The 26610-nt window shown below is 28.8% G+C and overlaps 1 protein-coding gene across 7 annotated transcripts in view; it reads left to right on the top strand.

The window, feature by feature from the left end:
• The window catches only part of LOC129919952 (putative uncharacterized protein DDB_G0291608), a 93709-nt gene that overhangs the window by 26200 nt on the left and 40899 nt on the right, over nucleotides 1-26610 (top strand). For 5 of the 7 annotated variants that reach the window (XM_056001076.1, XM_056001081.1, XM_056001080.1 and 2 more), the window contains exon 2: nucleotides 21141-21222. The exons of the other annotated variants lie outside the window; for them this stretch is intronic. The gene's annotated coding sequence lies outside the window, so the exon portion shown is untranslated. The remainder of the gene's footprint in view (nucleotides 1-21140; nucleotides 21223-26610) is intronic. 7 annotated transcript variants of the gene reach the window in all.

Here is a 26610-nt window from a genome sequence, read left to right as displayed (position 1 = left end):
CTGACTTTTGTTATTCGTTTGGAATTGGAAATATAACCCATTTTTTCTAGGACAAACAGAAATATTTGCTAATTTTGATAATAAAAATGCCAGAAGTGTCATTCATTAATTTAATGTTTTCACTAAAAACCATAAATTTCCTTTTAATTAAATTCTAAAAATTCAAACTTACATATATATATCCAAAGATTTATTTATTATAAAAACATTTAAATTAATTTTAAAAATGACCTTCAAATCTATTTTCTATCAAAAAAAAAAAAAATCGTGTTCATTTGTTCTTCCCATTATTCAATAAGTAAAATAAACAAATTTCAGAAAAAAAACCTAAATATTTACCTACACTCCCACTTAGAAAAAAAATCGTGTTTACATTCAAAAATTTAAAAAAATATTAAAAATGTTTTGTTTTATAAAATTTTTGTATATTTACACAATCAAATTTGTTATTTTTCTACTCTTTTGTTGTTTGAGAGTACATATTAATAATATTTTAGCAACAAAAAAAAAATCTATAACACATAGCATGTCTCCATAACATCGCAAAATCTAATTTCAGAATTTTTTCTTGGAATTTTTAAAAATAAAAACAAAACAAAAAAAAATGATAACAATATGTTTTTAAAAATACATTTTAGCGAATTGGATTTTTCCCTGTCAAAAACTTAAAAGAAGAAATTAAATAGAAAACTATCATGCAAAACACAAATTTGTGGCTAAAAACAAAACAACAACACTAAAACAAAACTATTGGAATGTGGTTATGTTTGCATGTTGAATATTTTTTTTTGTTTTTTTTTTTTGGGAGATAGAAATATTAAAAAAAAAGAATTTAATATGTGGAAAACACGAACACGTGTCAGGTTTTTTTTTTTTGTAATTTTCCCCAAAACAATTCCACAGAGTGAACCATAAAAGATTTATGAATCGATGATGGAATTAATTTGAAAATGTCAGTGGTTATGTCATTGACAGGTCGTTTTGATTGATTTTTATTGAATATTATGGAAAAATCTGCTTGAACATTTTGTTTTTTTTTTTGTTTGACATAAAATTAACATGAATATGACATAAGTACCTACATTTTGTGCACTTTAATTAAGTCATTTTAAGTTTGTAAAAAAATTAATAATAACAACGGAAATCAGTTTTGATGAAAAAGGGAGATATGTAAGGTAGGTGCGGGTAATTAGGCCCAGCTAAGTTTGATTTGAAATATGTTATTTATCTTAGGAATTTAATTTTGTTTACAATTTCGAACAAAAACAAACAAAAAGGAGCCGTGACGAAAAGCAAAAATATAAAAAAAAAATTCGCCAGTAGGCCTTATTAAACTGTGGTAGGGCCTTATGGCCCTAAAATTCTTGCTCACATTAATACCAATAGAGTAGAAACTTACTAGAACCTTAAAGATCCAGTTCTTATTTTAGAAATTCACGTCTGTTTTATTATCAAATGTTGTAGGCCATATTAACCCACGGCATCATGAGTGTTAGAAAAGCGAGGAGCGAAAACATAGCAACAAGTTTGAAGTGACCTCAAACTACTGGAATTTTTTTAAAGTGCATTTGTGATAAGTTGGCATCGTAATGTGATAGGTAGTACCCGCTAGGCCCCAAAAACACTCGTTTTTCAACCAATTGAACCATATTCAATGGGGTTAAAGGCTTAATATTAAATTTAATATGACAAAACTCTTATCTACAAAACAAAAAAACAAAATCGGGTTCCATATGCAAAGAAAAATTTTAGAAATTTGGTAACCCTGCCTTGATGCTTAAAAACACGTTAATCGACGGTTTTTAAGTGAATTTAAAGCTGTTCAGAAAATAGAAACAAAAATGCTTAGGTACTTTACTACACTTAAATTTCTCCTTAAAAACGGAAACAAAAAGTATTCTCAAATGCTGCAATATTTTCAAAACTTGTTCAAATAACACAAAAAAAAACAACTCGTACAGAAAATTTCATTAAAATAATGTTTTTATTTTTTTTTATGACAGATAAAATACGATATATCTATCTATTTTCTTCAATCTTTTTTTTTTCTACCTCATTCGGTCTCTTTCTTTCTATCTCTATAAGATCCTTGATATAAACACAATTCCTTATATTTTTCATCTTTTTTTTTTTGTGTGGTATTTTAAATGACCTCGTCTGTGTCGAGTGCTTATCTGAGATTTTAAGTTCCATCAACGATAGAATATTTTTGTAGAGTTTTCACTTTTTTTGTGTGTTTGTGGGTAATGAATAAAAATAAATGTGTGGTGTGTCCTTTTTTTTCCATTCCTTAAATTCCACATAATAATCACACACAATTTATTGAGAAGAAAATGGATGAAAATCATACTTTTTTCTTCCTTATTTTTATGTTCGCATTTGTGAACAAAAAAAAAAAAACTAAGAAAAAAACTTAAATTTTATAAAATTAAATAAAGTGTACCCTATTTTACAATTTTATTATTAAAGTCATATTTTTTTAAATAACGAATAAATTACGAACCATTTACCAATTATATTAAAGTGATAGTTTAAATTCTCTTTGAAATCACAATAATGTCAGATTTCGATATTTCTAACAAAATTCTGACAGGAGCAACTGTCAAAAATCCTTTGAATTCAATATTTCAAATTGGCTCAAAAGAAACTTTTAAAATTTGAAATATTAGGAGTATTATGGTGTTTATATAGATTTTCAAACGAAACATTTATTTTCTTTCTTTCCCCTCGAGTATTTCCAAATAAAAGAATGTCAATCGAAATAACCTTTGCCATTGCTTCTTGTGAAAGCACAAACACAACATCCAATCCATTTATCCTATTTTCAAAAAATAGAAAAGCCACGAGTATTATATTATATATTTTTGGCAAAAGGAAAGGAAGCAAGCAAATTCCTTTGAATATAGTCAGTCAGCTGGCAGCCGGTGTGCGTTTCTCTTTTTCATCTAATCGATATTTTCCTTCTTCTTTGACGAATAGGTACCAACTTATTTTTATTTATTTTTTTGTTCCTTTTGAAATTTTTGTCTGTATGATGTGATGCTCCAGCATCAGGAACCATTTTTTATAATTTTTTGTGAGAAGAAATCTTTTTTGGTATGAAAGTGCTCATTCATTTGGACAGCTGTTTGGTGTAATGTTACAGGTACAATCATCGTTTTTCTTATTTGAAATGAAAAGAAAAAAAAAATGGAGAAGAAAAAAAAAACTCTTTGTTTCGTCTTGCTTGGCAATTTATTTCCTTCAGGGATGTATTTTTTTTTCTTTTGCGTTCTCATTCATCTTAGAGATGTATGAAGGACTTAACCGACCACCATCGAACTACACTTACGAAATAAAAAAAAACTTAAATTTTTAAGGGTATGTTAGGGTTTTACAAAAAAAAAAAAATTAAAAGAAAAGAAACATGAAAAATTAAATCACAAAGTTAGAATTGGACACCATTAAAGAGGGTCAAAATAAAACAAGAGCTTTTCTATAAGGCTTCTATAGTAGTCATTAATTCTTTAATCCAGTCAAATAAGGGTTTAACCTCGGAATGAATGTTAGTAGAAATTTTTTTTGCTCAATATCTTCCTTTTGCCATTCTATAATATATCTCAAAAGTCTAGAAAAATCTCATGTCCGCTTGTCGCGATTTCAAGGTCAAATCGCGAAATGGAGATTTTCAAAATTAGCAAAAATAGGCTATGGTATTATATACACGTATGATACATGATTTCAATGTATTTTTTAATGCTGATTCCAAAAAATCTAAAATCAAGACAATCTGACGTCTCTGGAAAAAGTTATACCTGTTTTTCATCTGTCAACTCATATTATTATAATAGTTGCAAACTTACTGCCGAAAAACCCTTAAAAGTTATGGTAGATGAACCAAATTTTGCATGAAGATTTTAGAATCCATCATTATTAAATATCAAAACAATCCATTACAAAAAATATATATACCTACGAAATAATGGTATTATTTGATGGAGGGGCAAATTTTAGGATATGCACTAAAGAAGATTCTTGTTCATCTTAGGAATAAGTGCCAATAGGCTAATTTTTTCATTTTAATCTTTGTTTGGATATTCTTTAACTACCCTCAAAAATCTAAAAAAATCTCATTTCCGCAAGTCCTAATTTTCCAGGTTAAACTAAAGTTAGGTGAAGATTTAAAAAAATAATAAGAAAACTTTAGATTCTTATATGTATACGAATATAACCCATATGATTTCAAGGTATTTTTTAACGCCGATTCAAACAAAATCCATAAACAAATCAATCTGACAATCCCTGAAAAGCAATGCACCTCATTCATGTTGATCTAACACAAATATCTGAAGTGTAGTTTTTCAATTTTTTTAAAATCTGCATCTTATCTTCAAGCCAGGAAAATTAGGACTTGCGGATATGAGATTTTTTTAGATTTTTGACATAAGTTATAGAATATCCAAACAAACATAGAAACAAAAAATATAGCCTATTAGCACTTATTCCTAAGATGAACAAGAATCTTCTTTAGTGCATATCCAAAAATTTCCCCCTCCATCAAAAAATACCATTATTTCGTAGATGTATATACTTTTTGTAATGGATTGTTTTGATTTTTAATAATGATGGATTCTTAAATCTTCATGCAAAATTTGGTTCATCTACCATAACTTTTAAGGGTTTTTCGGCAGTAAGTTTGCAACTATTATAATAATATGAGTTGACAGATACAAAACAGGTATAACTTTTTCCAGAGACGTCAGATTTTCTTGATTTTAGATTTTTTGGAATCAGCATTAAAAAATACATTGAAATCATGTATCATATGTGTATATAATACCATAGCCTATTTTTGCTAATTTTGAAAATCTCCATTTCGCGATTTGACCTTGAAATCGCGACAAGCGGACATGAGATTTTTCTAGACTTTTGAGATATGTTATAGAATGGCAAAAGGAAGATATTGAGCAAAAAAAATTTCTACTAACATTCATTCCGAGATTTACCCCTTTTTTCTCCTTATTTTACTGTATTACTTCAGTTTGGAACAGAAGTTTCTGTTACATGTAAAACATGCCAAAAATGTGTACACTTTTTGACGCGTTAATGAGTTTGGTACGTGTCAAAATTTTTATTTCTTGATTTTGGCATCTTGCGTGTAACTAAGCAGGTAAAAACTGTATTATTTTTTTTTAATTACAAATAATGTCATGTTTTGACTTTAAAAATTCAATAATTGTGGGTGTTCTAAATTTGGGACAGAGACATGAACAATTTTGTTCAATTTTAGGCTTAACATAATGTATGAGCTAATTCTCGGTAGAAAGAAAAACATTTTCGAACTCCAAATGTACAAATTTATACAAAATACAAAATTTTTCTTAAGATCGAATTTCCCAAATTTTGACACAGAGCATCAAATTCATCGAATTTCAAAATATTTTTTATCTTGTAGAGCTTGAATTCGGAATTTTATCAAATTTTTGAGTTGTACTAAATTTCAAGATGTACTAAATTTGCTACGCAAGTATTTTTTTCGGTTTTTTTTTGGTATTTCAAAAAATTTACCATATAAAAGTCTTTCTGAATTTCAAACTTTTGAACTTTGTACAAAATTTAGCCAGTATAAAAGGTCAAAGATAAGGGTTTCTTAGCTTGCAAGTATTGTGGTAAATTTATGTCATTCATTATTTGAATTTGAATTTTTTAAATTTTAAACTTGAATGTACAAAATTTCGGCGGTACAAAATTAGATACAAATTTTTCAGTTTGGAAAATGAAACAATTTTACAAATTTACAAATGCATTCAATTGGGAACCTTTACCTTCTCATTTTACTATGCACGTATCCTAAATCGTTTTACGTTGTAATAAAAAAAAAATGAATTGAATTTTTGAATTTCGGGTTACAATAATTTGGAACACCGGACAAAATTTTGACAATAGAAACATAAATACATAGTAGTTTGGAAATCTTGTACCAAATTTATTAGGATTTTAACCCTTGATTATTTAAATTTAAAATTTCAACAGTTTTGACACAAGAAAGTCCAAAATTTTTTGAGAAATGTATCTACCTATCAATTTTTCGATAACTTCCTTCTAAAAAGTTTTAATTGGAAATTTCAACAGAAAAAACAAGATAAATCACATTTTGAAACCTAAACCAATTTTAAACTTTTTGGACCTAAAAATTTTAGTAAGTACGTTTGAAATCCATAAAGATAAAACGGAGAAGATAAGTTTTTCATAGTTTTAAAAAATATACCTATTTTCAATAAATCACATCCTATCAGCCTTTATCTACAACCAAATTCTGACCTTTTGCCTTCCTGGAGCGCATTTCATTTCTATATTGAAAAAACACACACAAAAAATCCTATAGAATATAGTTTCTTAACCAAAGGCAAAGAACCAAGTTGTGTGTGTAATTTGCGTCCATTTTTCAAGCCATAAATTACAATTTTACATCGAAGCATTGGGCACATGAGAGGTGACGGGTTCGAGGTTCAATGGAAGGTCCTCATAACATATGCATGCATATATGGACGACGGATAAGGAAAGCCAACAGCTATTTTAGTTGGAGCTGGAACACACAGGGCAAGCCAAACAGGACACCCATATCACTAGCAACAGCAGGAGTAAAAAAAAATATGGGTGCGAATGCATTTTCCCATTTTGATTATTACGGGTTCCGTTTTCCACTTTAACGATATGTTTTTTATTCCTCTGCAGGAGAGGGTTTTCTTTTTCATTTCATTTTTTTATTTTTTATTCATTCTGACCTCATTTTATATTATGAATATATATGAGAGGTTATGGCGAACAGAGGGTTGTCTTCTGATAAATTCTATCGTGGAAAAGCAATAAGTTAGTTTCTTATCTTTGGGTTAACGTTCCAATTTTAGATATGGGCTGGTTCGTTGGCTGGTCTGGCTGGCTTGGCTAGGCTAGCTCTCTGGCTAGGGATTGAAATAATAATTATACACACTCATGCGCATTATGCAAACAATAAATATACATACATATAGGTAAGTAGAAAAGTGTACACATAGACAGGTTTTGTAAGAGTGAGATAATATTGAGAAAATATGAAAACAAAAGTACAGTGGGGTCTCTCATTATAGAAAGTAGAGGCTTTCTCTAGAGACTTGGCAATTAATAACAATTTAGCGACGTTAGTACCACAAAAGGGGTTTTAAGCCTTGTTAAGATATTTGTCATTTTGGACATGCAATTAGTTGCAGCATTTAAGATAATCATATGTTGCTAGCAACTTGAGGCATTTTTTTCTTTTGTCACGGCTCAAGCTATTCATTTCTTAATACATACTTGCAAGCAGATTACAAATATTTCTGTTTAAGAAAGAAAATTACCAAAATTGCCTGCGAATTGCTTCAGGGCACTAAATTTACAAAATTGCGTGCTTGAGTAGATATTTGACTCACTTTTTCTTTTATGTGCAAATATACGAAAATTGCTTGCAAATTGCACATGTTTTGTTCATTAAGGAGAAAAATTGAGTAACATTGCATGCAAATTTGGTGCAACTTGCTTAACCGCTTCAGGAGACAAAATCTTTAAAAAAATGGTGAACATTGAGAATTAATAAGGAACATTTTACCTAATTTCTCTACTCACAACAAATTGTCGGCAAATATTGCTCAATTTGAGAGAATAAATTACAAAATTGCTTAAAGATTTCTTGCTTCAGTGCACTAATCTGCAATAATTGTCGCAATTTTTGTTGTGATTGCCAAAACAAAGTATGAAATTTGGAGTAAATATTGTAAATATTAATATAATAGAATTGCTTTAAAATTGCATGTAAATTAGTTCAGCACATTTATAAGCAAAATTTGCTGAAATTTTGAGGTTTGTTTTATCAACACATTTAGGCAAATATTGCTATTTTTTGAGAAAAAATGACAAAATTGACTAAATATTGTTTGCGAATTGCTTGCTTCAGTGCTAAACAATTGCCGCAATTTCGCAAGAAATTTTAAGTGTATATTGTTGGTTTAGGTAAAAACTTACAAAAACTACTTGCAAATTGGGCATGTTGTTGAAAGGAGAAACAATTACAAAAATTGCTTGAAAATTTCATGCAAATTACTTCAGAGCCGCTAACCAAGTTTAATTTGATTCCATTTTGGTACTGATTTTCAATACTTGGCAACAAATTTTGGAAAAATATTGCTCATTCAGCCGAAAGCAAATTGAGAAAATTGCATGCAAATTGCATTCAGTGCATTAATAAACAGATTTTGTTGCAATTTTGACAGATTTCTTTACTAAGCGAAAACTTTTTTGCAAATATTGCTCACTTTAAAGAAGAAAATGACAAAATTGCTTGATTCAATGTCAAATATTTCTCACTAAACTGAAAAAAAAACTGCTTGCAAATTGCGTGCGAATTTATAAATAAAATTTGTTGCAAATCTGATAGATTTCTTTACGTGGCAACAAATATTGCTCACTTTGAAGAAATAAAAATGATAAAATTGCTTACAAATTGCTTGATTCATTGCATCAATTAACCAATAAACCACTTGCTGCAATTTTTATTGTTGCTGTCAAAATCTATGATTTGCAACAAATTTTTAGCACATATTGCTCGTTAAAGTATAAAAATTGCTTGAAATTTTCTCCTATTAAGGAGATAAAAATTGCTTGCAAATCAGCGCACTCATAAACAAAATTTGTTGCAATTTTGAGAGATTTCTTTACTTAGGAAATATTGCTCACTTTGAAGAAAAAATGACAAAATTGCTACACTTGCTGACTAATTTTGAAAAAAAAAACTGCTCAAAACTATGAAAATTGCTCACAAATTGCATGCAAATTTGCTCAGTGCCTTGATTAGTAAAAGTCGACCAAACTTCATTTGATAACTATCGATAAATCATCACTCGAAAGAGTAGTGAAAATGCAGGAATAAGTTGCACCTAGTAACTGACAAATTTTCAAGCAATATAATTTTCTGAAGACCGCCCCCCTTCTTAGAGAACTACGACTGTAATAAATAAGATTACCACACAAAAACTTCAATATTTATTCAATGATTATTACAATGGCTATGGAATGGGAACAATATTTATTCGTGCAGCCGTTCGATAAGACTTTTGAGAAATTATTTATCTTTATTATTTGGACAAGGATTATTGTTTTGGGGTCACCGCATATATATAGATACGAGTTTTAAGGATAAGGGAGGCGGCAATTTATATTTATATGCATTGAGTTCAGTATACGTCTGTAAAGTATAAAGGTATAAGAGGCATAAGAGACCTTTGGCGGCAGCAATCAAATTTATATACAAAATTTACTTTTGATAGCCTACAAACATTGTATTATTGAATTTATCAATATATGTAGAATGCCCGTATAAGTTATCAATCAAACCAAAATTCATTTATACAAACAATATGTTTGTGTGTAGAATTGAAATTATTATATTGCCTTTGTCATGAATATGAGTTGATGATAAAGTGGTGGTGTTTACATGAGCAATGTTAATCATCAACAACATGGGTGAATGATATTGCATGTGAAAGGGCAATAAACTCACAAAAATGATTGCATCGAATAAATCACTGAAATTGTATGCAATTTATATGTGTTGGAAATTCATAAACAGGGTGTTTCACAACTTCACAATGATCCCATAGAAATTTTGATTAAAATTTTCCTGTGATTATTCTTGTTCTCAATACTGTCATCATTTTCATAGATATTGAAAACCATCACATCATTTAAGAGATAAAGAGACAGAGAGAGGTCAAAACTTTGCCAATACCACTACCACCATAATCAACAAAGATAAAACCAAAGCCAAAAACGTATACCAAAAATATGTGATGAACGACCGACAATGTCGATTGAGAGTTTTTAGATTTGGGTCCTTCGTGCTCGCATGCCCCTATCTACAAAATGTGCGGTATTAATGTTTGTTGTGGCGGGCTCCTCTAGTTCAGTATCCTATATCCAATCCTATATCTACTGAAACACACAATGAGTAAAATTTTTATTTATCTTTTTCTGTTTGTATGTGCAATTGTTTTTGGCTTCGATTTTCATTTAAACTGTGTGTGTACGTGCGTCTAGCACTTTTGAAAATCCAAAAACGAAAAAAAGGAGTAAAAAAAGTCTAAAATATTCCTCTCTGCTGCTGTGGGAGTATTAAGTTTTACTATTTGTTTTGCTTTAAAAGCGTTTGCCAGCAGCCCTCTTGAAATCCATATAAACTGTTAATATGACTTTGTCGATTGTGTTTATTGAACAGTGTTGCCATTAGTACAATTTGTCTTACATATCAATCGATGTTACTTAAATTTCAGCTGGGTTCGAAAATTTGAAATCGTTGATAATGTTGGCTAGTACATATTTGATCTACACAACATTCCATTTGTTTGTCCAACTTTGTTCCCATTAAACTTCTAAACTTCTTTTTATAATTTGAAAGATGAGGTATCGTTGGAAGCGTCTAAATCGTCCGCTGGTTATAGGATATGTAACTCTTTATCTGCTAAAGGATAATAAGTCAGAAAATAAAAAAATATTCGAAATAGAGTTTTTTTTTAACAGTAATATCTGTTGTCTGCTATATTTTAAACAATCTTCATTTACAGTCGTATTTATTAGATTTTGTCTACTTATACACTGCATAACTTTTTTTCAAATTGTTGGAAATATGCTTTATTTAATAAAAATATTAATCACATTATTCGTGGTTAAGACAATCTACTCTTGTGTATAAGTTTGACAGCTATAAGACAACAATAAAAAAGGTTTTTGATCACATTTTCCAAATTAAAACAGTTGTATAAAGTTATACAACGTTTTGTCATTTTGTGAAAATGTAATTTTTGTAAAAATGTAATTTTTGTAAAAATGTAACTTTTGAAAAGATGTAATTTTTGTATAAATGTAATTTTTGTAAAAATGTAATTTTTGTAAAAATGTAATTTTTGTAAAAATGTAATTTTTGTAACGATGTAATTTTTGTAAAAATGTAATTTTTGTAAAAATGTAATTTTTGTAAAAATGTAATTTTTGTAAAAAATGTAATTTTTTCAAAAATGTAATTTTTATAAAAATGTAATTTTTGTAAAAATGTAACTTTTGAAAAGATGTAATTTTTGTAAAAATGTAACTTTTGTAAAAATGTAATTTTTGTAAAAATGTAATTTTTGTAAAAATGTAATTTTTGTAAAAATGTAATTTTTGTAAAAAATGTAATTTTTGTAAAAATGTAACTTTTGAAAAGATGTAATTTTTGTAAAAATGTAATTTTTTGTAAAGATGTAATTTTTGTAAGAATGTAAGTTTTGTAAAAATTTAATTTTTGTAAAAATGTAATTTTTGTAAAAATGTAATTTTTGTAAAAGTCTCGAAATATTTTAAATTTTTTTGCCAGTCGCTGACAGTTTCTGCTGAAAATAAATCATTATAGTTTGCCAATGGTTAAATATTCATTTTGCATTGCAAATGTCCCTGATGAAAATTTCCATATTTTTTTTTCGTGACAGTTGTTGCCAGATGTAATGGATGAAACATTTTCTGGTCTCTTATGCCAATTGTCACCAGATGAATAATTATATAAAAAAGAACATCAGAATTTCAATTTATTAGAAAATGTTCTAAGAATTTTCCTTAAAATTTTGTGTCAGTCGCTTCCAGATATTGAAAATGAAGTTCATATCAAGAGATGCCCGATTAACAGTATCAAAAAATTGGTTGTCAAAAGCTTATAACAACTAGATATAAACAATTTTAATTTAAGGTACAAAAATTCTTTACACATGTTTTGTGTCAGTTGGTGCCAGATAATCTGTGAAGCTAGTTTCTTATTTCTGGTCAGTAGGCACTCATAGATGAATATACAATAGAGGACGAATAGGTTTTAAGGATAAGTTTTCATTATTTCATTCCTGCAAATAGCTTTTGTTAGTTTTTTTGCTTAAGCCATTTGCTTTATTGTGTCAGTTCTGCCAGATGTTGAATTTTAGATTATATTTCAACAAAACATTAAATATTATGAGAGCTAGGTATCGATAAAGTTTGATAACTTCATTGGTAGAAGTTATTTCTGCCAGATATACCTAAAATGTATGAATTTTTTTGTGCCAGTTGTGCCAGATGTAAAATTTTGAATTAGAACATCATACATTTTGACGCAGCTTATCGATAAACATCAACGACTTTAAGGTTGCAGGTTTGTTCTTCCAGATCTACCAAAAACTTATTAGTTTTGTTTGTGTCAGTTGCTTCCAGTTGTGCCAGATGTATGTAATATTGAATTTTTTGTAAAGTTTGACTTAAACGTTTGTTCTAGTTGTTTTTACCAGATCTACCTGTCAGTTAAGATTTTGCCTGAGTCAGTTGCTTCCAGTTGTGCCAGACGTGAATTTTGTCATTAATTTTCAACAAATCATTGAAAATGTTTTCCATATGGCAATGGCAACGCTGTATCAAAAACGATTCGCTTATACAAAGCATAGAATAAATATATTCTTCTATTCTCTCCTTTTATGTTTCCGCTTTTGCTTTTATTGTGTCTATTTTTCTTTTCTTTCCTCACTCATTCGCGCCAATCTACAACAACTAAATTTATGAAAAGATAGAACACATTTTAGGTTCTGATACACTATTTTTGGGTGGGCTTTTGTTGATGACGATGAGAAGGGTATACAAAGTTCTACATATTTGTCAGTTGTATGTGTATTTTTGCTTTGAGAAGTAAAATGAAAAAAAAAAAAAAAAAATACTTCCATAAAGGGAGGCCTCTGGTGGATTTTCATGCAAATACATTTTCGGTTTTGTGCCATGCCATTTGAATAAACAAAATCTTCTTTACTGATGTGCTTGCTGTACTATTGCCTCCTTTTCTTCAAGTTGAAATTGTCGCTTATGCGTGACTGAGAAATGAAATGGATGGCAAACTAATGATAAACTTTATTTTAACAAAAAAATAAAAAAGAAAAAATGTAAAACAAAATTTAAAGTGAAAACACAACTTGATGGATGAACGAACGAATGGGAATATTTTATGTTGAAAATCCGACTAAAAAAATGTTTAAAATGGAAGAAAAAGGACCAAAAAAATGGTTCTGGAATACAAAGTTTTGATTGCCATTTGCATTTTTCCTGGGCTTTTTTTTCGTTTTGTATTTTAAATGTTTTCATCCATCAGGGTGTTTAAAATGTGATAGTGGAGTTTTTTTTTTGTTCTGTCGTCCTTTCTAAGGATAACGCTGTGTGAAGTGAGAAAAATAGGATTAGACACTTTTTTTTTTTGCGTCGTCGTGTTTTGAGAGGATTTTCTTTAAGCTTGAATGATACATTTTTAAATGTACAACGAAAATGGGTGGAAAATAAATGGAGAATCATTTTTCGCGCTGAGATATCCTTTTTTTTTGTTGCTTTTTTTTTACTTCCTCTTGTATTTGAGGATTTTCAAGGGTCATATTTTTGTGAGCTTAAGTGACAAATGTCTTTCGTTTTTTGTTTTTTTGGTTGTTAGATGGATACTCTTGTATTAATGTCCTTTGAAAGCAAAAATGAGAACGATTTTCCGGGTTGTTTTTCTTTTTTCACTGTGTTTAGATATTAATGCGTGAAATATCACACTCTTGCGAGATATTATACAAACCGCATGGGGAATCTTATGGAAAAAAGTTTATACCCTGACAAGGATATATTGGATTAGAAATAACCTTCGATTTTGGCTTTTTGACATTTGAAACTTAGCGAAGCATTTTATTTAAAATTCATGCGTGAAATATCACAGAAGTTATATAGTCAATTTTATTCGAACAGAAATCTGCTGATTTATACTTTTTTCTTTGCAATAATTTCACACCCCTTGGGTAAGGAATTTAAGCAAGTTTATATGACTTATGAGACACTTTAATTATATTATTATTATTTTCTGATACGCATGCTTTTCATTTAAAAATATGACATCATATGGATGGCAGATATTTTTCTCTCTTTCCGCTTCGATTAAATTTCCTTTCGCAGTAAAATATAAAAACAAAAAAACGGAAAGAAAAAATACTCAAGGAAAAAGCGTTGTGTGTGTATTATTACAGTGAACATCTGCTTTTTCATATTCATAAGCGAAAAAAAATCATGGTGTATTCGCATATGGGAGGTTGTATACACTCGAATTCAATTGAATAGATACAAAGAATTCTTTATTCAAGTGCAATCAGAAGGGTTTGGAAATACTTTCGCATCGGTGTTTTTTAGTTGGCGAATAAATATTGTGAATTGGAACGAAAGTAATAATTTTTCAATGATTTTTCATTTCAATTCAGAATTGGTTATTGTGAATTTTCTTGTTGATGATGTGATCTAGTTGAAGAACAGTCATGCGTTCTGGTTTAAGTTTCATCAAAGGTAGTTTGGAATTTTTATTTAATAATAAGTCTTTTTAATAGATTGATTGAAGTTTCACATTGCAATCATGCAACCGATTTATTTTCCCACAGTATGGTTCAAAAATACATTTTTTCTATGTATCATTCAGCCGTATCAGTATTTTTATTATAATTGGTAAAAACATCGCAAAAACATAGAATTTGATTTTCTTTTTTGTTTACATGGCACTTCCATTTTCATTCGGCCACTCGTTTTATTATAATCTATAAGAAACATAGGAAAAACATTAATCGCCTTTTCATAATAACAGATAAAAAAAACATCGCAAAAAAAAATATAGAATTACATTTTCCACATTCACGTTACTTGTTGGAAGTGTAGTCTCCATTCAACTGCTTTGTTTACATACCACTAAAATTTGTATCCAGCCACCATAATTGTTTTTATTATATTTTCTGAAAACATCACAAAAAACATAGAAATAAATTTAAAGTATGTAAATTCAGTGTCTTGTCAATTAAATTCATCCTTTACAAAGCAAATTCGCACATTTCCTTTTGCAAAATAAATTCCCCCTCTCTCAAAGTAAATTTATCCTTTTGCAAAGCAAATTCACCCTTTTGCAAATTAACTTCTCCCCTTTGTCGATTAAACTTATTTGTTTGCTTAAATATGTAATTTATTTATAAGTAAGTAATTGCTATTAAATTTACATTATTTAAAGAGAGAATTTATTTTTCAAAAAGGTGAATTTGTTTTGCAAAATGGTGAAATGGCTTTGAAATAGGATGGATTTGATTTGCAAAACGGTGAATTTGGAATGAAGTTGCCATGCGAAAGGGTGAATTGGCTTCGAAAAAGGATGTATTTGGTTTCCAAACAGATAAATTCGGTTTGCAAAAGAGAGAATTTCTTTTTAAAAAAATTGAATTTGAATTGAAATTTTTATTTGTAAAATGTTGAATTTGGTTTGTAAAAGGGTGAATTTTATTTGCAAAAGAGTGAATTTATCTTGCAAACTAATGACTTCTATTTGTGAAATGGTTAATTTACTTTTTTTTTATTGCTTTGACTGTCTTTGATTTTTCACAATCTCATGATGAAGAAAATAAGCAGCTCAATTTTAACTATAATAATTTACACATTCACATTTTCAAACCGTTTATATATTTTTTAAAAATTCATTTAAACGAATTTAAATCTTCACAAAACCTTTAATTATATTCTTCTTACAAATTAAAACCACGAACAATACAAAATCTTTTCTATTTAAAATTCTTCTCCAGATGTCGTCGTCGAGACAATTCTATTGAAACAAAAAAAAAAAACAAACAAACGAAAAATATATACCAACAAAAACATTTCCATTCCATTTGGTCTTCCTCGACTCGACTCTCATTTTAATTTAAAATTAATTTACCCCCAACTGATTTTATCAGTGCAAATAACTGAATCTTATGGGGTATCGATTTAATTAAATTTTATAATAACAACCTTAACTCATAAGCCCTCCCCCCACCAACCCCTCTCGCCTCTTCTCACAAAATAAACAAAAAAGAATTTAAACAAAAAAAAGACCATAGTGTTGAAAAAAAGGCAATCATCTCCCTCTTGTTGCAATTTAAAGGAAAATAAAATAAAAATTGAAAGAAAACAAAAGAAAACAGGAAAAGATACAAAAAAAAAAAAAACTCGATATATATTGTGAATTTTATTTCTGCAATGCATCAATGAGGTAAAAATATAAATGAATGCATTTTTCTTCAATATAATTTTCAAGCAACTGGACGGAAGGGGGGTTCTTATTTAGCCTTGCTAATGGACTGTTGGGGTGAAGGGACCTACAACACCACACCATAGGAACGTCATGACACGCCAAATAGCATGCTGACTTCTGTCGACCACCGGCCATGCCCTTGTTATTGTGAATGTAGTTTTTTTTTGTTGTTGTTTTTCTTTCACTACTACTTTGTGTATTGCAGCGTCAACAGATGTCAAAATGACAGATAAATTATTATCATGGGGAGAGAAACTGAATAAAAAAAAAATATATCAAAATCCATAAGAAACAAATTGAAAAGTGGGGGACAATACTAAAGGTAAAACGAAATCAACAAGACAAAGAAAAAAATGAATTGGAAATCATCGTGGGGTTAACAAAACAAAAAAACTACAGCCTCTGTCAGATGATTAGGCCTTTGTTTGTTTTAAACTTGGCCTTTTGGTATTTGCAAGTATATAGACTGGACTTTGACTTTTAAATGAAGGAAAATCTAGTCTAAGACTAAGGCGGAATAACCATATTTATCGGTGACACTAATTTAAAATTTTATAAGTTATTCAGCCCTCATTTATTATAAATGGTGTTCAATTAGATAGAAAATATTCGTTTTATTAATGTTACGGGTGTGACAAAAAGCGTTACCGGTGTGACATTTGATATTTTGTCTTGATTTTTGTGCATCAAAAGTGAAAACAAAGCTTTTCAACAGTAACAGTATTTGAAACTTCTATAGGTTTTAAAATTTATTTACATGCGTTACGGGTCTGACCTTTAAATCAACTCATGATTTTCAAATGGGAAACCATGTTATAGGTTTGAATGTCAATCTTAAGTCTCCTCCAAAACGATGAACAACTATCAAAAATAGTCGTTTAAATACTATTTAAAACGAGAGTGACAAAAAAGCTTTACAGGTGTGACATTTTTTCTTTTGCATTTGTTGTGGTAAATTAATAGAAAAAATTTTCAATCCTATGTTTTGTGACCTTCAAAAAATTCAAGATTTTCAAATAGGAAATTAGTTAACCGTATTCTTTTGAATTTTGTTACTCTTCAAATTTATTTCTGAATGTTAGTCTTGAGCCTCTCTCATTTGATGAGACACAAAACATACTGTAACTAGAGTAACAAAAAAACGTTTAGGGCGTGACATTTGATTTTTGTTCTTGATTTTTTGCTTTTAAAATAAAAATTAAGAACACATACCACTCCCTTGATGTATAAAATTGTAAATTTAAATGCATAGGAATCAAAAAGTAAACTATAAATTTAACTTTACTTAAAAACTGTCCCACCCGTGACGATGGAGTTTGTCTGTATTATATTGCTTATTTTTGAATTTTATATCTTACTTCTACATGCACGTATCATGAGTATTTCTTGTCAATAGCAGCTCTCTAAATTAAAGAATATGAATGAAAAAAAAATTCCCACCCGTGACGATGGAATTTTTTTTTTCTGTAACTATACATAGTATATTAATCGATTAACTATGAAAGCCCACAGTGAATTTAACACAAATATGCATAGCAATTAGAAACAAAACAAAAAATTTACTTTAAAAGTGTCCCACCCGAGACCATGAAATGTTCCTGTTTTACTTTGCTTGTTTATATATGTATTTTATATGTTTTGTTAATCGCAGCTTACCTAAAGCTCTCTTTGCATCACAGAAGCTGAAGTTAAACAATGTCCCACCCGTGACAATAGCATTCCTCTGTAACTTCACATAATTTATTTTATTTTTTTGTTACTTAATGAGTAGAGTCTCATTTGTTTCTTGCCAAGTCATAATATTGTTTTCACAAATAGAACAAGGTTAAAACCTTTGGGCATATTTAGTGAGAAGGAGGTCTAATTTCAAAAAAAGAACCCAAAACTTTTCAAAGTACAAGATTCTCACGTTGTCAATACTATTTAAGTCTTCCAATAAAAAAAAAAAAAAAAAACAAGTCCCATCAAAACAGCCACACCTACTCGAACTCTAAACCTGACAAAATTGCCAAGAAAAAAAAAAAGCCTTAACTCTGTCGTATTTAATATTAACAAAGAATCCTTTGAAATTCGCCTTAATTTTGCTTTGTTTACCAAACAGCGAAGCTGATTGATTTGCCTTCAAGGCAAGAATAAGAAGACTATTTCTTTCGATCAATGTTGGAAGTTAACTTCGTTCTCTGTCTCCCACTATACAATATCCTCTGAAGCATATTAAATGGCATGATGAAGGCTTGTAGCGATAGACATAGGTCATATAGTAATACACCAGCCGGATCCGTCACTCATCTTTCTTTCTTTCGATTTTTAGTTTTTTTTTTGTATTTTGTATCAAAAGAAATTCAATATCTTGCATGATAGTTAAGCCGCCCTCTCATCATCGCTCATATGCGAAGGTCCAAGTCCATCGATATTGTTGGGTTATTTTTATATATTCTTTGATATCATTTTTTTTTTTTATTTTGTTCTCTCTTCTTTCTTTTGTATTTGTATCTAGATAGTGTACCTCTTTATGCTCTGTTCTGTACATTGTTGCAGTTTATTGGCCTCTGTTTAATATTATGCACTCAATAGAATCCCTGTCAACTTTTATTTTTTTTTTTTTGTTCGTTTGTTTAAGTTGAAATTAAATAGAAAGGAGTAGCAGAAGGTCCTTTTTGGTAAAATTCAATGATTTGAAAGACTGTATATTTCTCTCTTTGTATGAATCTAATCTTTTGTACTTTTGTTGAAAGATCTATTTTAACCTTCAAAAGAAACAAACCGAAAAAAAGAGAAGAATTCGAATAAGAATTTTTCCTTTCTTCTTGATATAAAAAAAGAAGTTGGATTTCTTTTCACAGAAAATTTTTTGAAGAATAAAAAAATTACAGCTTCTATTTTTTTTTTTACTTTTTATTATAATTTGCGGTTCGAAGCGGTTGCATGTTTATTAAAATGGTAAAGAAGAAAAAAGAAGAGGAAATAGTTGCCCTCAAGACCACAAATGAACAAAAAAACAAAGCAAACGAATTTCATGGATAAATGAGTTTTTAAGTTTTTGTATAATTCGCTTTTTTTTAGATTTTTTTTTCAAGAAAAAGACAATCTAGAGGATTTTTGTAAGACCTTCACTTTATTCAGATTCACGTCTTCTAAGTCCTTTTTTCTACTGCAAAAAAAAAATTATAAAAATGTGAAGAAAGGAAGTCTTTTGTTTGTCTCGATTAATTTGGTTTGTGGTCAATAACCCTTCTCTTCAAGGTAATTGGAGTATCTTTTGTCTAAAAAAATGCATCTTCTTTGTTCTTTCTGCAAAAAAGTTAAAAAATAAAAAACACACGTGTTTGAATTTTGTAATTTAATTATATAGGGTGCATCAGTTTTTTTTTTTTTCTATTTTTGTCCTTTCATTGTAACATTGACTATAAGCATAGCTTAATTTAGTTCCTATTCAAAATTCACTCTAAAATCTTAAGTGGTCAAAAATCTTGGAGAGATTTTTGATTTGGAACTTAAATTTAGCTTAAAACGGTTTCTAGGTTATGAGGAATATATATTGAATTAAATACTCGAAGTTGTTCTAGTTTATTTAAACTCCTAAACCACTTATCCGATTTTGAAAAAAAATTTTATAGAATTTGTGTTAAGTTGTAAATTTTATTTCTCTATTTTTTCTTCTAATTTTCTGTTTTAAACAAAAGAAATTAACAAATTATTTAAGCCAAATTAATCTTCAAAAATTATTTAGTACTTAATGCCATGACACCCTGTTAAATAAGAATGTTCACATTTCATAAATTATTCCCCTCACTTATTTTTTGTTTTTTTTTTTTCATTTTTTGTATTTATATTTTGAGGTAATTTACCTCATTTGAGACACTTAATATCAAACAAAAAAAAAATATATCTTGAGGTTAAGATTTGTGAAAGGTCATTTAAGTTCAGTGTTAATTTTATTCTTTACAATGAAATTTTATTCTTAAGAAGAAAAAAAAAATACAAAAAATAAAAAATAATAAACACGTTCTCTCTTTCAGCAGATGTTTTGTAATAAGAACTTTTTTTTTTTTGTTTTTTGATTGAACAAATTGTTATATTAGAATTATAATGAACTTAACAGGTTAATTGGTGTGAAATGTGAATGCCCCTTTTGCAAGAATTATTATCAATTATTTTTCAATTTCATTGATATCAGATTCTTGTTTTTGTTTTTTTTTTTTTTGTAATAATTTCTTAAAAATATTACACACATTGTTGAATTGTGATGTTGCAAAGCGAACATGACATTTTGACAGATAATTAGTAACGCTTCAAGGTGAATTATTTTTTCTTTTGCAATTTTCGATTTTATTTTTGAAAAGTTAGGGGAAATAGAACGATTTGAGGAGAGATTGTAACAAGATTAGAAATAAAAGAAGATGAAAGAATCGACAGTTTCTTGCGAAATTCTAGGGCAATTTCAGGTTTTAATAATTCTCTTCAAATAAGAACGAATAGGTTGGCGAAGTAAGAAACAAATATCTATAGTTCTGTATAAAAGTTTGTTTTTTAAAAGTCAAATATCATTTAAATTTGAATGAAAGCGTCAAAATTCGAATGATTTGTCTTTGCCTCTTTAAATGAAAGGAATGGAAAAAAAGAAAACAAAAATTGTCGTTTCAACCCAAGTTATCACTGCACAGCTAATCAAGTCATCATATATAGAGTCTATCAAAGGACAATTCATCACAGTTAACATTTAGTAAAAAAAAAAAACAATTTTAAAATATTAATATAAACAAAATCAACCAAAAACTATCCATTCCCATAAAAAGAACATTGAAATAAAGTGAACTCAAAATAAATTTTATTCCAATTAAAACTTTGTGATGACTTTTCTCATGATGAGTTGTTCTATGATGAGATGTGGTTTTTTGAATAATATTTTTTTTTTATTCTCTTTTTGTTTTATTTTTTACAGTTTTATTTAAAACTTCATTTATTTATATGTTTTTTTTTTCATTTTTATTTCAGTATGTCATCTGCATCAAGCTTATTAGGGATAACACAAATGTCAAATTTAATCAAAATCGGATATGTGCTGTAGGAAACTTAAGTAAGTCGAAATTGTTGGTTCATTTGGTTACCTAACGATTTTTAAGTTTGAATCAAACTAGAAAATCTGGAAATGGGTAAACTTGTACTTTTAAGGGGTAAGGTCACTTATACCTAGGTTTTTTCTAGGATTTATTATATTGAAAGAAAGATGGTAGGAGAAAACTTTTTCAGTATCTAATTAGGTAGGTTTTGTGTTTAATTACGAAAAATTCTCATTAAAATTTTTACAAAATGACGTTTCTATACAGTGATTTTCTAACACTTTTCACTTACCCTAAGCACTTTGTCTGTAACACTGCAGGCAACAGTAAATACTAAAATTTCAACTGTACACTTATTAAAAAGCATCTTAATGACTTAAAGTTAATTTCAGTCCTTTTTGAGAGTTAACCAACTGGGTTTATTACCTGCCTTTTCTGTGTTAAATTTGCAGTCAAATTACACTGGTCGGCAAAAAAAAAAAAACAAAAAAAGTCGGGAGCAAGAACTCTGTAAGGTGATTTAAATAATCTTGAATGTGCTGAATTCAAAATAGATTTTTCCCATCACGTCTAGTTTTTGAGCTCTGCTTATCACAATTTTAGCTATAAAGTACCAAAAACCAATTTTAAATGAATTTTTTTGTGACATTTGACCTAAAAATATTATTTTTCCGTAATATTTTGTTATTTTTTCAACCAAATCAGGAGTCGAAAACTGAAATTTACTTCAAATCTGCTTCAAAAACCATAAGTTACCTTAACCACCAAGATTTTGAGATATCATACCTTTCTATACCAAATATCTTTTAGAAAAAAATAATTTCGAAAATAAAAATAAACGTATTTAAAACGATAAAATATTTTGAATATTGCATATCGACGGTTAAACTGCAAAACCTCGTAAGTCGTTTTTGCCTGTTTGTTTAGAAATCGAAAAAAAACTCATAAAACAATTTAAAATAAAATGCACGACTGGGTCGCACGTACTTGCTCTTGTAGTTCACAGTATCTTTATCTTAAATATCTATTGGAAATTTAAGATTTTGTAGAAAAAAAAATCAAAAAAAAAAAAAGCAAAAGTTTAAAAATTAGTTAAAAATTTTTTTTTTAAATGTTTTTAAAAATATTTTTTTTTAACATTTTATACTTAATGATCTCTGTAAATTTTAAATAAAATAACTAATGCTTTGATGAAATATATGAACTTAAAAAATATGTCAATTTTTGAAAAACGGCAACGCCATATTTCCGTTCTCCGCATTTTTTGAGAAAAACTAAAAACGCAGTTTTGTTAGAATCAATAAGAGTATTCCGCACACCAAATTTGATCGAAATCGTTAGAGCCGTTTTCGAGAAATTTGCAATACCTCGAAAACGTTATATGGGAGGTATGCGTTAAAATGGAGGTATTAAAAAAATAAAAAAAACGGGTCTAGGGAATTACGTAAAAATCATCTGTACCAAGTTTCAAGCAAATCCATCCATCCGTTTAGGCCCTAGCTCGATGTACAGATGGACGCACAGACGCACGCACGCACAGACCGACGGACGGCATGACGAAAACCACTTTTTTGATCTTCTCCATCATCGTAATGTTGGTTTTGATTAAAACCTCGATTTTTTTTTTCTACACGAAACCAATACTTGCCCTATAGAGCAAGTAAAAATGAAAGAAATAAAAAAATAGTTTATTTAGGGCCAATTTTTCAATAGTCAGATAAACCTCAGATAGAGCTTATTCCTAGGAATAAAAGTTTTTTTTTTATATTGACATTTATTCTTCTGATAGTCTAACTGACGATTGAAAAATCAGGGCTTAATAACTCAAACCAACTTTTTTTTATCTCTTTGGTTTTTTAAAAATTATTTTATGAGTTTTTTTTTTATTTCTAAACAAACAGACAAAAACGACTAACGAGGTTTTGCAGTTTAACCGTCGATATGTAGATTTGCGAAAAAAAATTTATGGGTGATGAAATTCAACGCCAAAAGTACCACAAAAACGCGTTTTTGACCTATTTCGAAAACTTGACGTGCCAGTCAAATTTTGACTTCAAATTCGGAATCAGCACACAAAAGTTCTTTAGAAAAGTATGGTTTGGTTTAAGCTCCATTTTCGTTGCCGACCAGTGTTATTAATTTAGTCGCATTATTAAATGCGACATTTAAAATATACAACTCTGCGTTCTCTTAAATTAAATTACATCCCAAAAAGATAATAAAAACCTCAAAACATTTATCATTTTGCATTTTTTGTGTGCAAATATAGTTTCGCTAAATAAATTCAAGTTATGACTCTACTTCTGCATACAATAATAATAAAAATAAAAACAAATCTCATATATAACCTTATCATAACTCCCTCTCATAAAAATATTGTTTATAAAAAAAAAAAAAAAAAAACAATCAACCAAACTATAGTTGAGTCATAAAAAAATGTTCATAAATCTAAACAGACTTTTCCTTAAACCTTTGTGTTTCTGGAAACAGTTTTTTTTTTGTTTTTTATTTTGTTTGTTTTTATCTTTATATCTCCGTGCATCGTACATCTCTATCTACTCCCATGTGTATAATCTGTATTCTGCTACACACACTCCTCCAACTATACCTATATAAAAAAAAAACTAAGAAAAACGACATTTTTTACATCTTGACATCCTCTTTTCGTAATGAAAATTCTTCTCTTTGTTTTTGTTTATTATAATTTTTTCTTTCCATTTTTTCTCGCTTTTTATATTGTTTGGTTGGATGAAGTTTTTTTTTTTTTGTTTGTCAACAATTTATAATATATGAAAAAATTGGTATGTAAACTTATGCGCATATACGTTGACAATATATAATGTTTAATGTTATGTGACGGGGCATTGATTGTAATATTAATAATAGCATACCTATAATAATGGTTGATGAAAAATAATAATAATACAAAAAAAAAAATAAAAATAGCACAAATTCGCTGACCATGCCAAGGTCACATTGATAAGTTTCAAGCTTCATAGGAAATGAGTACTTTGTCTGGTTTAATTGTGATTTTTTTTTTTTGTTAAACAAAAAAATTGTCGTTTTTATTATCTTTTTCTTTTGTTGTGGTGAACAAAAAAAAATACGTACTCAGAAAATTGAACAACTATTGTTGGTTTATCTATATGCACAAATTTTAAGTTTTCCATGCGTTATATGTCAAGGTCTTGTTGAAAAAAACATTTCAGATTCAATATATTCAATGAGTTGAGTGATTGAAAAAAAAAGGAATAAATACATTTTTTCCTTTCATTAAATTGACAATGTCTATGGTTACTCATCTCCGAACGCACCCATTGTGTATATGAAATCTCATTTAGAAGGACTTTCGCAATGCTGAATAATTGTGGTTCTGTCTCAATCAAGTTAAGTTACTTTTTACTTTGATCATTCTGAAGTAGCGCTAATGAATAATGCGTGAGTGATGAAAACAATGCATCATTAATGGGAATGAGTCAATGAATTGATAGATTGATTTGCTAAATTAAGGCAAACTTAGCGAAACTTGCATCACAAATCAAGATGCAATTAGTTTGATAATTTTTGCAGTTACCAATAAGGCAATTTGAATGTTTTTTTTCGAAAATGTTTCGCTAAGTTCATATAAAGTTAGCGAAAAACATTATTATTATCGAAAAGTCAATGTTTTCTTGCTTAAGTTATTATTAGTTATTTCATTTTACCAACCAACGACTTTTATTTGATACATGTAATAATAAAAGAGCTGCTTCGCTAGCTTTTATAGACTGAGCGAATAATCAGCGAAACAATAATATTAAATGAATGTCTACAAAAAATCAAATCTGTTGTAACTAATTAGAACGAAATCTCTGTTCGCTGATTTCATTGGAACTTAGCGAAATACTTCATAAAACCTAAAGTATAAATAAAAAGGGAGATCTTATTCAACAATGTCGTTAGATACTTGTAAAATAACTAATACAGTATAAACCTCACTCAAATCGATTTTAAAGACATAAGCTACGCTTACTTCATATGAACTTAGCGAAAAATTTAACAAAGCAAAAAAATAAAAAAAGACTTAAAAACAAAACTAGTCTCCACTAAAATATTGACTTCGGCTCTTTTTGATATAATAGGAATGCTCGCCAACTGCATAAGAACTTAGCAAAATTGTTTTTATTTTAGCGAAACACAAATTAGACACAGAACAAAGTGACTAATAAACAGTGTAAAATTAACACCACGTTGATTCGATATCAGTAAAATGTTTCGCTAACTTAGTAGAAACTTAGCGAAAAAACCACCAAAATTTAGGAAAACCAAAATTTAAATGAGTAAAAACATTAAAACTGATCTGGTTATTGATATATAATTAAATTTACTCCATTTTATTGGGAGCTTCGCTTAGTTCATGTTCATGGAAGTAAGTCTCAGGGTCAAGACAAAAAGTAAACCGTTTAGAAAACTTTTTTTTACTAACCTTTACTCCACAAAATTAATTAAAATATCATGTTTATTAGTTTTATTTTTTCTTTCGCTCAGTTTCGCTATTCAAAAAGTCCGTTTATATCCTTACTCATGACAGCCCTGTCAAATTTTGAATTCACAAAATACAGGGATGTAACGACTGCAATTAAAATATATTTTATTTTGTTTTTTTTTTTGTTCACCCAGCTTCATTAGTTTACAAAAAACCCTTTCAACTGACTAAGTTTCATTCATGCAACTCTCTGTTCATGTCATGTTCACGATGTGAAATAAAAAACACAAAAAAAAATAAAAAAAAGAAGAATACTTTCATCTTTGAGTTCAGAAGTGGAATTGCGTGTTAAAAAACATCAAATGCCAAACATTTAACATGTGGTGGGTACAAAATACGGTTTTCCAACAACACAAAAAAAAAAAAATGCAAAGTGACAAACGAAATTATACTTTTGCCTGCAAATTTCAATTAAGAAGAAAATTGCTAATTGCTTTTTCTTCTCATTTTTTTTTTGAATCGAGGTTTGTTTTTTTTTCTTTTTCCATATTTTTTCTATTTAAACTCTAAATGTGAATATCCCATCGTTCTGCTTTAATGTCATCCAAAAATGAGGGGGACAAAAATTACATTTTTCAATCTGCTTCCGCGAAAGAGAATCTCCTAGGATTGCACAAAAATATAGTTTTTTGTTGTTTGTATTGAAGGAATATGGTTCCACCGCAGCCGTTGCAGATGAGCAGTGATTTTCATATTCTTTTCTGTGTTCGTTTTGTTGCTTCGTAATTAAAATAATGGAGAAACCATTGGTTTTTTGTTGTTGGTTCGTGATGATAGCAATAGTGCTTGTCTCGACTTTTTTTTTTGCGCTAGTAGACAATTTTTGGTCCATCATTATGACATCATAAGGCCATGAGACCAAAAAGTCAACAGTTGCATT

This window comes from Episyrphus balteatus, chromosome 4 (assembly GCF_945859705.1).
Source record: "Episyrphus balteatus chromosome 4, idEpiBalt1.1, whole genome shotgun sequence".
Classification (NCBI taxonomy): Eukaryota; Metazoa; Arthropoda; class Insecta; order Diptera; family Syrphidae; genus Episyrphus; species Episyrphus balteatus.
The sequence above is the reverse complement of the archived record's forward strand: the minus strand, read 5'-3'. Positions and strand labels throughout refer to the sequence as shown.